This window comes from Pongo pygmaeus, chromosome 1 (assembly GCF_028885625.2).
Source record: "Pongo pygmaeus isolate AG05252 chromosome 1, NHGRI_mPonPyg2-v2.0_pri, whole genome shotgun sequence".
In the NCBI taxonomy this organism is placed as follows: Eukaryota; Metazoa; Chordata; class Mammalia; order Primates; family Hominidae; genus Pongo; species Pongo pygmaeus.
This window is the reverse complement of record NC_072373.2, coordinates 221,771,785-221,783,672: the sequence shown is the minus strand read 5'-3', so window position 1 is coordinate 221,783,672 and position 11,888 is coordinate 221,771,785.

Here is an 11,888-nt window from a genome sequence, read left to right as displayed (position 1 = left end):
TCTATACCTAATTCTGTTTTCTGTACATCACTTTCCTTTTTCTGTCCATAAATCTTCCTCCACCACATGGCTACACTGGAGTCTCTCTGAACCTACTCTGGTCTAGGGGCTGCCCAATTCGCGAATCGTTCTTCGCTCAGTTAACCTCTATTAAATATAATTTGTCTAAGGTTTTTCTTTTAACAGGTTTTTGATTCAAATTCTCTGTTTCTTCTTGGCATGCTTTGAAGGCTTTCCAGGTAATCCAGATTATTCTTCGCACTAACTTGGTATGTTCTTTGTCACATAGCCATTTGGCTTGGTCAGGGGTTAGTGGAGGAAGCTGGGAGGCAGAAAGCTGGATGCTGCTGGGCTAGTGGGAGCAGCCATGTGCACGTGTGCATGCGCAAACACATGTACACACACACATGCGTACACATGTGCACATATGCACACACATACACGTGCACATACATGCACAAGTGTGCACACATGCACGTATGCACATCCATGCACACATACATACATATATGTGCACACACATGCATACGCGTACATACACATGTGTGCGTATACACAAATATGCACATACGTGTGCATACACGCATGCACACGTACATGCGTGCACCTATGTGCACATACACACATGCAAGTGCACACATAGGCACACACATACATGCATACACATATGTGGACATATGCATACACATGCACACACACACACACATTCTCAAAAGAGTCACAGAGCAGTTTGGCGACACCAGAGAGATGCACTAGAAGAAGCACACAGAGACATGGAAAGGTTACTATTCACATGAACTTTCGAAAAAGCAATGCCAAGTGCCACCAGAGGTGGACACAGCCCAGAGGTGGAGGAGGGAGGGTGCGTGGGAGAGAGGTCCCAGGTCTGCAGGGCACGCCAGGCCTGAGGACACGTTCACAGATGTGCAGTGAGACGAGAAGGAACAGGACAGAGGTAGCAGGACTAAATATAGTCCATCCAGTTAAAGGCCATCTGGTCGTCATCTATTCTGCGATTAAGTAATCCCATGGGAAGAGCTAAGCGCTCCTTTCTTTTATAAAATGAGCAGGGCAGCTTACAGAGAGGGCTGCAGGAGGAAGGCCTAGGATGAGGAATGAGTTGTTCTGCCTCCAACTCCGTCTCCTCCCCACAGCCCTCCCCCACTCCCACCGCCAGATGAAATCTCTGTTGTAAAAATGTCAAAGGACAAAAACTTGCTTAAACCATGCCAAGGGGCATGGTGTGCACAGAGGCCAGTGCCATTCGGGGCAGTGGTGGCCAAAACACGGGTCCCCAGAGGACAAAGGGGCCAAGCTGAGCCTTAGAGACCCTCAAGGATGCAAGCGCTGCTTTTGAGGTCCAGGGACCCAGGTTGTTCCAGGAGTGGCCCGGGAACGCCTGCAAGCAAAACACCTAGATTGTGAGGCCTCCCGGGCTGCCCTGCCTGACGTCCATAGCTTCCTGGAGTGCATGGGTGGGAGGGCACAGCGGGGCCAGACCCCTGTCCCTGGTGGCGTCATCTACAGGGAGCGGTGCAGTGAGACCGGTCACCTTCAGGAAATTTACAAAAGACGCAGGCGCAAGAGCCAACAAAGGAGACTGCCTATGCATGTGAACGCCCACACCTCCAGGCAGACACTAGGAGAAGGGCAACCCCTGATTTGCATCCATGTGACTTTAACACACATGAGCTCACATGTGCACTCACACCACACACTCAAACATGTGCACACACGCTCCTAGGCACGTATATTTTGTGGCACAACCCCCTACCCCTTAGTCACCTGGTCAGGGAATCAAGCTCCCTACCTTTCTGCTGAGGCACGAGAATTGCTTGAACCCGGGAGGCGGAGGTTGCAGTGAGCTGAGATTGCGCCACTGCACTCCAGCTCCAACCTGGTCAACAGAGCAAGACTCCGTCTCCAAAAAAAAAAAAAATTTTAAATTGGTTAACCTCCTCTGATAATCTCCGCTGTTGTAGGCTTACAGTTTTTAAAAATTCCTTTGCTGTTATTTTGATGGAGTTTAGAGGAAGGGTTAAGTATATGCATTCATGTGCCATTTCAAACCAAAAACCCTAAACCTCTGGCCTTTTAAAATGGAATTCCAGGCCGGGCACAGTGGCGCATGCCTGTAATCCCAGCGCTTTGGGAGGGCAAGGTAGGTGGATCACTTGAGGTCAGGAGTTCGAGACCAGCATGGCCAACATGGTGAAACCCCATCTCTGGCTTCACCACTCACCCCTCAGGGTTCCTGGGCTGGGCTCCCTCAAAAAATGCTCTGAGAAGCTTTCACTCATGACCCCCATGCACAGTGAGAGCTAGGGCCATGGAAATTCCGTGCCTGGACCAACCTCATCTCGTGCAGCGTGGAAGAGGCGCGTAGCCCAGTGCTTGGGTTGGGAACCTCTGTCATCGTCTCCTTCACCGTGATGAACAGCTACTGAGAAAGAAAAAAATGTCTTCACGCAGTTTCTTGGAATAGTAGCTGCACCCGCGATTAATAGGGTCTGTTTCGGCAGAAGTTTTTTAGAGAAAGGAAAACTGTCACCAGCTCCATTTTGTCAGGTTCATTTCTGAGGAATCTCTTGACCACCGCAGCTTCCAAGTGGGATCGATGTTGGACTTGCAAAAGGGGAAAATTATTTTTGACTCATAAACTGGAATGGAAGCCAAAGAAGAAACTCGGTTTGTGGTCTGCTGTTGCTAAATACAAAAATTGATTATTTTATGGAAGAAGAGCCATGGCCAGGTCAGCTGTTTTTCCCTCATAAAATCGTTCAGCGACCCGATAGGAAACTGCAATGCCTTTGAGTCGTTTGCAGAGTGGTGCAGCTGTGAGAATCTTCCCTGGAAGGGCTGCCCGACCCCTCTCCTGAGCCTCTGAAACGATGGTGATAAAGGAGGAGTGTGGCGCCCTCTGGTGAAAGTGGGGCTGAGTCCCTCCCAGGAGCCCAGCCTGGGTAGCCCTGTGCTGTAAAGACCCCACGGCGCACAGCCTAAGGCTCAGAGCTTTGCACGGAGTCTGCACCTTCGGGCAACATGGAGCTGATGTGGTTGCATGTTGGAAGACCTCATTTAGATTCCAGCCAAATTAGGAGAGAGGTGTTTATCCCAGCTGGAGATGCACAGGCTTGCAAAGGGCTGAGAGCAACACAAAGCTGGAAGGCCAACGGGACTTAGGCCTCCTGGCCCCAGGTGCTGCCCCGGGAAAAGAGGCCGTAACGCCATCCTATCCAGCCATCGCTGCAGCAGCAGGACCTGTCTCCCGGTTAAGACTGAGCAGACATCAGGCAGCCTCCACGTTGACCCGAGCATCTCTCATCTGGAATAAAAGTATTTATCAAACATGATTATCCAGAATCTCAGGAAAGATAAAAAACGAGTTCTAAGGCTTGTGAAAGGGATGGTCTTGGGACAACCCAACACCAGGACTTTCCCTCTGGGTCTGGTGGAAATATTTTGAAAGGCCAAAGAAGAGGGTTCTGTCCTTCCCGGGCCCCAGCTCAAAGCCTAAAGGAAGTTGTAGGGAGTTCTGGACGAGGCACTAATGCTTCAAGAAATCTCTCCAAGCTTGGACTTACATGCCTGATAGTTCCAGGTCTCAGACTGAGATTCTCATCCAAGGCTAGGTGATTTGATTCCCATAAATCACATCTGTCGCTCTGTAGCATTGATAAGGGGCGCTCTCAGCGTGAACCTGGAGCCACCGGGAATCAAGAAGGAATTCCTGTCTGTGCCGTATGTGTAGTTCGGGGGGGTTCCTTCCGAACTTTCTGCAGTTTCCTGGAGGGATCAGACACGGCCTCCATTGGGATTGGGCAAGAATGACCTCCCTGTGCCCTGGCGCTCACACCTGGAGGTTGCTGGCCCACCCAGCCCCTGCAGAGGGTTTGAAGGTCCATGAGGCAGGTCTTGGAAGGCCTAGCGGGGAGCCTGAGAAAGAAATTCAGAAGATTCCATCATGACATCATCAATCCCCCTGAAGATCTGCAGGTTGCATTTACTCCCTGTCTTCAACGCACCACATTTTAGAGAGGTTTTTTTGTTTTTTGTTTTTTGTTTTTTGTTTTCTTGAAGTACAAGAACACCAGTGATGAAACTTGAAAGCATCCTGTATTCATGGTGGATCAGGAAAATAAGAGTTTTCTTAGACTCAGAGTCTTGGTGGGAGTGTTGGTGGGGGGATCTGCCCTCTGAACAGGGACATGGTGAGGGGGACTGCACTGAAGCTGTGTCCCCAACTCCTCCCTCCACCGATGCCTCCGTTCCTCATCTCCAAAATGCCTACCACTCTCACCCTTATCCACTTTTTTTAGTTTTACTTCCGTGGCACACAATTTTGTATTGAGTAGTAATTCACATGCCCTACAATTCACCCTTTTAAACACACAGTGCTTTAGTATATTTACAGAGCTGTGCGACCATCAGGACACCCATTTTTGAACATTTTTAGCCCTCCAAAAGAAACCCTACAACCAACCGGGCACAGTGGCTCATGCCTGTAATGCCAGCACTTTGGTAGGCCAAGGCAGAAGGATCAGTTGAGCTCAGGCGTTTAAGACCAGCCTGGGCAACATGGTGAAACCCCATCTCTACCGAAAAAAAAACAAAAAACAAAAAACCACAAAAATTAGCCAGACATGGTGGTGGGTAGCTGTAGTCCCAGCTACTGGAGAAGCTGAGGTGGGAGGATTGCTTGAGCCTGGGAGGTCGAGGCTTCAGTGAGCCATGATCACACCGCTGCACTCCAGCCTGGGTGACCAAGCGAGACCCCGTCACAAAACAAAACAAAACAGAACAGAACAGAACCTCTGCAACCTGTAACCATCATTCCCCAATCCCACCCCAACACTCACCAGCCCTGGGAAACCACTAATCTACTTTTGAACTCCTGACCTTAAGTGATCCACCCACCTCAGCCTCCCAAAGTGCTGGGATTACAGGTGTGAGCCACCGTGCTCGGCTTTTTTTTGAGACGGAGTCTCACTCTGTCCCCCAGGCTGGAGTGCAGTGGCGCAATCTCAGGTCACTGCAAACACTAACATACTTTCTATCTCTATGAATTTGCCTATTCTGGACTTTTTTTTTTTTTTTTTTTTTTTTTTTTGGTGGAGACAGAGTCTCACTCTGTCTCTGAGGGTTGCAGTGCAGTGGCACTATCTTGGCTCACTGAAGCCTCAACCTCCCAGGCTCAAGTGATCCTCCCACCTCAGCCTCTCAAATGGCTGAGACTACAGGTATGTGACACCATGCCCACTTAATTTTGTTCATTTTTTATAAAAACAGGGTCTCGGTATATTGCCCAGGCTGGTCTCAAACACCTGGGCTGAAGGAATCCTCCCACCTCAGCCTCCCAAAGTGCTGGGATTCCAGGTGTGAGCCACAGAGCCTGGCCTGGACATTTTATATAAATGGAATCAAAGAACATGCTGTCTTTTGTGTCTGGCTTCTCTCAGTTGCCATAATGTTCTCCAGGCTCATCCACACTGTAGCATGTGCCAGTGCTTCGTTCCTTTTCATGGCTGAATAATTTTCCACTGTATGGACATACCACATTTTAATCACCCATTCATCAACTGATGGACATTTGGGTTTTTTCCACTTTTCAGCTTTTCTTTTCTTTTTTTTTTTTTTTTTGAGAGGGACTCTCGCTCTGTTGCCCAGGTTGGTGTGCAGTGGTGTGATCTCCGCTCACTGCAACCTTCACCTTCCAGGTTCAAGCAATTCTCCTGCCTCAGCCTCCCAAGTAGCTGGAATTACAGGCGCCTGCCACCAAACCCAGCTAATTTTTGTATTTTTAGTAGAGACAAGGTTTTGCCATGTTGGCCAGACTGGTCTCAAACTCCTGACCTCCCACCTCGGCCTCCCAAAGTGCTGGGATTACAGGCATGAGCCACCACACTCAGCCCATTTTTTTGGCTATTATTATGAAAAATACTGCTAAGAACATTTGTGTACATGATTTTTTAAATTTACTTTTGTTTCTTTTTTTTCTTACTATTTTTATAACCACAGAAATGATTTTGTTTAGGTATACGTTTTCAATTGTCTTGGGTCTATACATAGAGGTGAAATTGCTGCTGGAGTATATGGTAATTCTATGTTTAACCTATTGAGGAACTACCAGGCTGTTTTCTACCTCTATTCACCTTTTAGGAGTCCTAAGAATTAGTCAATCCTGTTTGACAAACAATACCAGTATAACTGGATCTTTCCAGAAAAAGCCTGAACAAGTCCTAGAGTTAAATTTCCATTTTAGCAGGGGGAGTTGGTTGACTGGCTGCTCTGGTTAGCTGAAGGTAATAATAATTTTTAAAGTCCCATTTTGGGCCAAGCACAGTGGCTCACACCTGTAATCCCAGCACTTTAGGAGGCCAAGATGGGCAGATCGCTTGAGCTCAGGAGTTCGAGACCAGCCTGGGCAACATGGTGAAAGCTTGTCCCTACCAAATATACAAAAAATTAGCTAGGCATGGTGGTGCACGTCTGCGGTCCCAGCTACTTGGGAGGCTGAGGTGGGAGGATCACCTGAGCCTGGGAGGTGGAGACCGCAGTGAGCCATGAATGTGCTTTGAAGGTACCAAAGAGGGGCTGAGAGAAAATAGCAAAGGTGGGGACAGTGCTTCAGGTGGGGTAGCCAGAAAACCCTCTCTGCAGAGGTGTATCCATTTTCTCTTGCTGTCAATTACCAGTAACCTCAAACTCAGCAGTTTCAAAGAACATCCGCTTCAGAGCTCCGCATTCTAGGGGTCAGAAGTCTGGGTGGGCTCAACTGGGTTCTGTGGTCAGGGTCTCACATGGGCAAGATCAAGGTGTGGGCTGGACTGGGCTCCCCTCTGGAGCCTTGGAGAAAGAATCCACTTCCAAGCTCATTCCAGGTGCTGACAGAATCCAGCTTCCTGCAGTTGTCAGACCCAGGTCCCTGCCTCCTTGCCGGCCATCAGCCAGGGTTGCCCTCAGCTACTCAGGAGCACTCTCCTTCCTCCATCCTCAAAGAAGCAGTGGCACCTCGAGTACATCTCTCGCTTTGAATTTCTCCGGCTTCCTCCTCTGCAACAGCCAAAAACTTCTCTCTGCTTCACAGTCTCGTGCAGTTAGCTTTGGCCAGCAGGATGATCTCTGTCTTCCAGTCTTAAGGTTAACCATGTCATAAGCCATAATGCAGCCCAAGAGTGACGGCACAGTCACAGGCTCCGGAATTAGGACATAAAATGGGCCAGGCGGGGAGGGCATGTTTAGAATCTTGCCAAGCACAGAAGGTGTCCCTGAGACCTAGAGCAGGAGGAGGCAATGAGGCCGTGGCCATAGGAGGAGAAACAGCCCAGACAGAGGGGCCAGCATCCTCCCTGGGGGAGGAAGAGGCTAGGTCTGTGTGAGGCACTGAAGGGCCCCTGGACTGCAGGACACTGAGTAATGGGCAGCGTGGCCTGGGGCAGGTGAGCAGGCAGAGGAGACCCCCCTCACACATGGAGGCCCTGGGAGACAGCTGTGGACAGGGCAGAGCCAGAAGGGTCCCAGGCCCAGGATACTCGGCAGAGACTGCTCTCTAGAATTAGACCTCAAAATCCTGCTTGTTAAAAATAGCTTGATTGGCTGGGCATGGTGGCTCATGCCTGTAATCCCAGCACTTTGGGAGGCTAAAGCAGGCGGATCACTTGAGACCAGGAGTTTGAGACCAGCCTGGCCAACATAATGAAACCCTTCTCTACTAAAAATACAAAAATTAGCCGGGTGTGGTGGCGCACACCTGTAGTCCCAGCTACTTGGGAGGCTGAGGCAGGAGGATTGCTTGAACCTGGGAAGCAGAGGTTGCAGTGAGCCAAGATCATGCCACTGCACTCCAGCCTGGACGACAGAGTGAGACGCCACCGCAAAAATAAAGAAAGAAAGAAATCTAGTTTGGTTAAGGTATAACATATAATGAATAATTGACGTGCAATAAACAGCATGTATTTAAAGTGTACAGTTGATAACTCTTGACATAGGTGTGCACCTGTGAAGACATGTCCACAATCAAGATAATGGAGACATCCAGCACTCCCAAAAGTCGCCTCAAGTCCCACTGTCATCCCTTCCTCCATCTCCCCTGCTCCTCCCTCTCGAGGAAACCAGGGTCTCCTTCCTCTCACAGTAGAGTAGTTTGCATTTTCTAGAGTTTGATGTAAATGCATCATACAGTATTGCCATGAGCTGACTTGTGTCCCTCTGAAATTCATACATTGAAGTCCTAACCCCCGGTACCTCGGCATGTGACTGTATTTAAGGACAGTGTCTTCAAAAAGGTAATTAAGCTAAAATGAGGTCATTAGGATGGGCCCCAACCCAATATGATTGATGTCCTTATAAGAAGAGGAAATTGGCCAGGCGCGGTGGCTCATGCTGGCAGTCTCAGCACTTTGGGAGCCCAGAAGTTTGAGACAAGCTGGGCAACGTAGTAAGACCCTATATCTACAAAAAATACAAAAATTAGCCTGGTGTGGTGATGCATGCCCGTAGTCCCAGCTACTTGGTGGACTGAGGTGGGAGGATCACTTGGAGCCCAGGAGGTCAAGGCTTCAGTGAGCAGTGTTTATATCACTGCACTCCAGCCTAGATGACAAAGTGAGACCCTGTCTCAAAAAAAAAAAAAAAGGCAAAATATATTCAATCTATTTAAAAAAAAAAAAAAAGAAAAAAGAAGAAGAAGAAAAAAAAACAGGAGGAAATTGGGACACAGGCACATGTGGAGGGACAATGATATGAGGCCATCAGAAGGCCCATTTACATGCTGAAGACAGAGGCCTCAGAAAAACCAAGCCTGTCGACACCTCGATCTCAGACTTCCCGGCCCTACAGTTGTGAGAAAATAAACTTCTGTTGTTTAAGCTACCCTGTCGGCGGTGCTTCCTTTTGGCAGCCCTAGCAAACAAACACAGGTATATACTTCCTTCTGCCTGACTTTTTTCATTAAGCATATTTTGAAATTCATCTATGTTGTCATGTGTATCTGTAACTCTTTTTTTCTTTATTAATAGGCCAGTGTACAGCTATGCCACAATTTGTTTATCCATTCACCTGCTAATGGACATTCAACTTATTTCCAGTTTTTGCTTGTGGAAAATAATGCTGCTGTGAGCATCTGTGTACAAGTCTTCATGTGGACATATATTTCCTTTTCTTTTAGGTAAGTACTTAGGGTGAAGTAAGTACCTAGGAGTAGAATGCCCAGGTCATATGGCAGGTGTGTGTTTAACTTTTTTTTTTTTTTTTTTTAAGATGGAGTTTTGCTCTTGTTGCCCAGGCTGGAGTGCAATGGCGCAATCTCGGCTCACCTCAACCTCCGCCTCCTGGGTTCAAGTGATTCTCCTGCCTCAGCCTCCCAAGTAGCTGGGACTACAGGCGCCCACCACCATGCCCGGCTAATTTTTTTGCATTTTTAGCAGAGACAGGGTTTCTCCATGTTGGTCAGGCTGGTCAAGAACTCCCAACCTCAGGTGATCTGCCCACCTTGGCCTCCCAAAGTGCTGGGATTACAGGTGTGAGCCACCATGCCCAGCTATGTTTGACTCTTTTAAAACACTGCTGAACTGTTCTTGAAAGTGGTTGTACTATTTTACATTCCCTCCAGCAAAGAATGAGAGTTCCAGTTTCTCCACACCTTCACCAGTACTTAGTATGGTCAGTCTTTTCCATTTTAGCCATTCCAGTAGGCAGATAGCAGTATCACTTTGTGACTTTAATTTGCATTTCCCTAACGACTAATGATTTTAGTACTTTCTCATATGCTAATTGGCCATCCGATAAGCAAAATATAGGCTTATTAAATAAATAAGCAGTTGTTTGTTCAAACATTTTGTCCATTTTTATTTTTATTTTTTGAGACAGTGTCTCACTCTGTCACGCAAACTGGAGTGCAGTGGCACCTTCACAGCTCACTGCAGCCTCAACCTCCTGGCTCAAATGATCCTCCCAAGTAGCTGGGACTGTAGGTATGCGCCACCGTGCCCAGCTAATTTTTTGACTTTTTGTAGATACAGGGTCTCACTATGTTGCCCAGGCTGGTCTTGAACTCCTGAGCTCAAGCAATCCCTCAGCCTCCCAAAGTGCTGGGATTTCAGGTGTGAGTCACCACGCCCAACCTGTCCATTTTTTAAATGAGCTGTTTTCTTACTAACTTTTGAGAGTTATTTATACATTTTGAATACAAATCCTTTATTAGATATATGACTTACAAATATTTTCTTGTCACTCTCTTCATACTGTCTTAAAAAAAAACACAAAGTAGCTGGGCGCCGTGGCTCACACCTGTAATCCCAGCACTTTGGGAGGCTGAGGCAGGCAGACCACAAGGTCAGGAGTTCGAGACCAGCCTGACCAATATGGTGAAACCTCGTCTTTACTAAAAATACAAAAATTAGCCAGACGTGGTGGCACGTGCCTGTAATCCCAGCTACTCAGGAGGCTGAGGCAAGGGAGTCGCTTGAACTTGGGAAGCGGAGGTTGCAGTGAGTTGAAATCGCACCGCTGCACTCTAGCTTGGGCGACAGAGCAAGACTGTGTCTCAAAAAAAAAAAAAAAAAGTTTTAACTTTTCATTAAGTAGAATTCTATTTGTTCTTTAATGGAGCTTACTTTTGCTACTGTATCTAAGGAACCTTTGCCTAACTCAACGTTACAAAGTTTTTTCCTATGTTTTCTTCTAGAAGTTTTGTGCTTTTAAGTCTTACATTTAGTTACATTTAGGTCTACTTTGTTTTTTTTTTTTTTTTGAGACGGAGTCTCGCTCTGTCGCCCAGGCTGGAGTGCAGTGGCGTGATCTCTACTCACTGCAAGCTCCACCTCCCGGGTTCACGCCATTCTCCTGCCTCAGCCTCCTGAGTAGCTGGGACTACAGGCGCCCACCACAACGCCTGGCTAATTTTTTGTATTTTTAGTAGAGACGGGGTTTCACCCTGTTAGCCAGGATGGTCTCGATATCCTGACCTCGTGATCCGCCCGCCTCAGCCTCCCAAAGTGCTGGGATTACAAGCGTGAGCCACCGCGCCCGGCCCATTTAGGTCTAGTTTGAATTAATATTTTTATATGGTACAGGGTGTGAATCGAGACTCATTTTTTCACATATGGATATTCAGTTGTTCTAACACATTTGTTGAAATGACCATATTTTTCCCACTGAATTGCCTTTGTTTTTTGTTTGTTTGTTTGTTTGTTTGTTTTTGAGACAGAGTTTTGCTCTGTCGCCCAGGCTGGAGTGCAGTGGCGCAATCTCGGCTCTACAGCCTCTGCCTCTTGGGTTTGAGCGATTCTCCTGCCTCAGCCACCCGAGTAGCTGGGATTACAGGCACCCAAGTAGCTGGGATTACAGGCACGCCTGGCTAATTTTTGTATTTTTAGTAGAGACAGGGTTTCTCCATGTTGGCCAGGCTGGTCTTGAATTCCTGACCTCAAGTCACCTGCCCACCTTAGCCTCCCAAAGTGCTGGAATTACAGGCGTGAGCCACTGCGCCTGGCCGCACTGAATTGCCTTTGAACCTTTGTTGAAAATCTGTTGTACTTTTTAATGTGGGTCTGTTTCCGGGTTCTCTATTCTGTTCCATTGATCTATTTGTCTTTACATCAGTACCATACTGCCTTGATTATCATAGCTATATAATAAGACCTGAAATCAGATAGTGTAAGCCCTCCTACTTTGTTGTTTACCAAAGTTGTTTTGGCAAGTCTACGTCCTGTGCATTTCCATTCGAATTTTGGAATCAATTTTGTCCATCTCTCTTTTTTTTTTTTTTTTTTTTTTTTTTTTTTTTTTTTTTTGAGACAGAGTCTGGCTTTGTTGCCTAGGCTGGAGTGCAGTGGCATAATCTCAGCTCACTGCAACCTCTGCCTGCCAGGTTCAAGCTATTCTCCTGC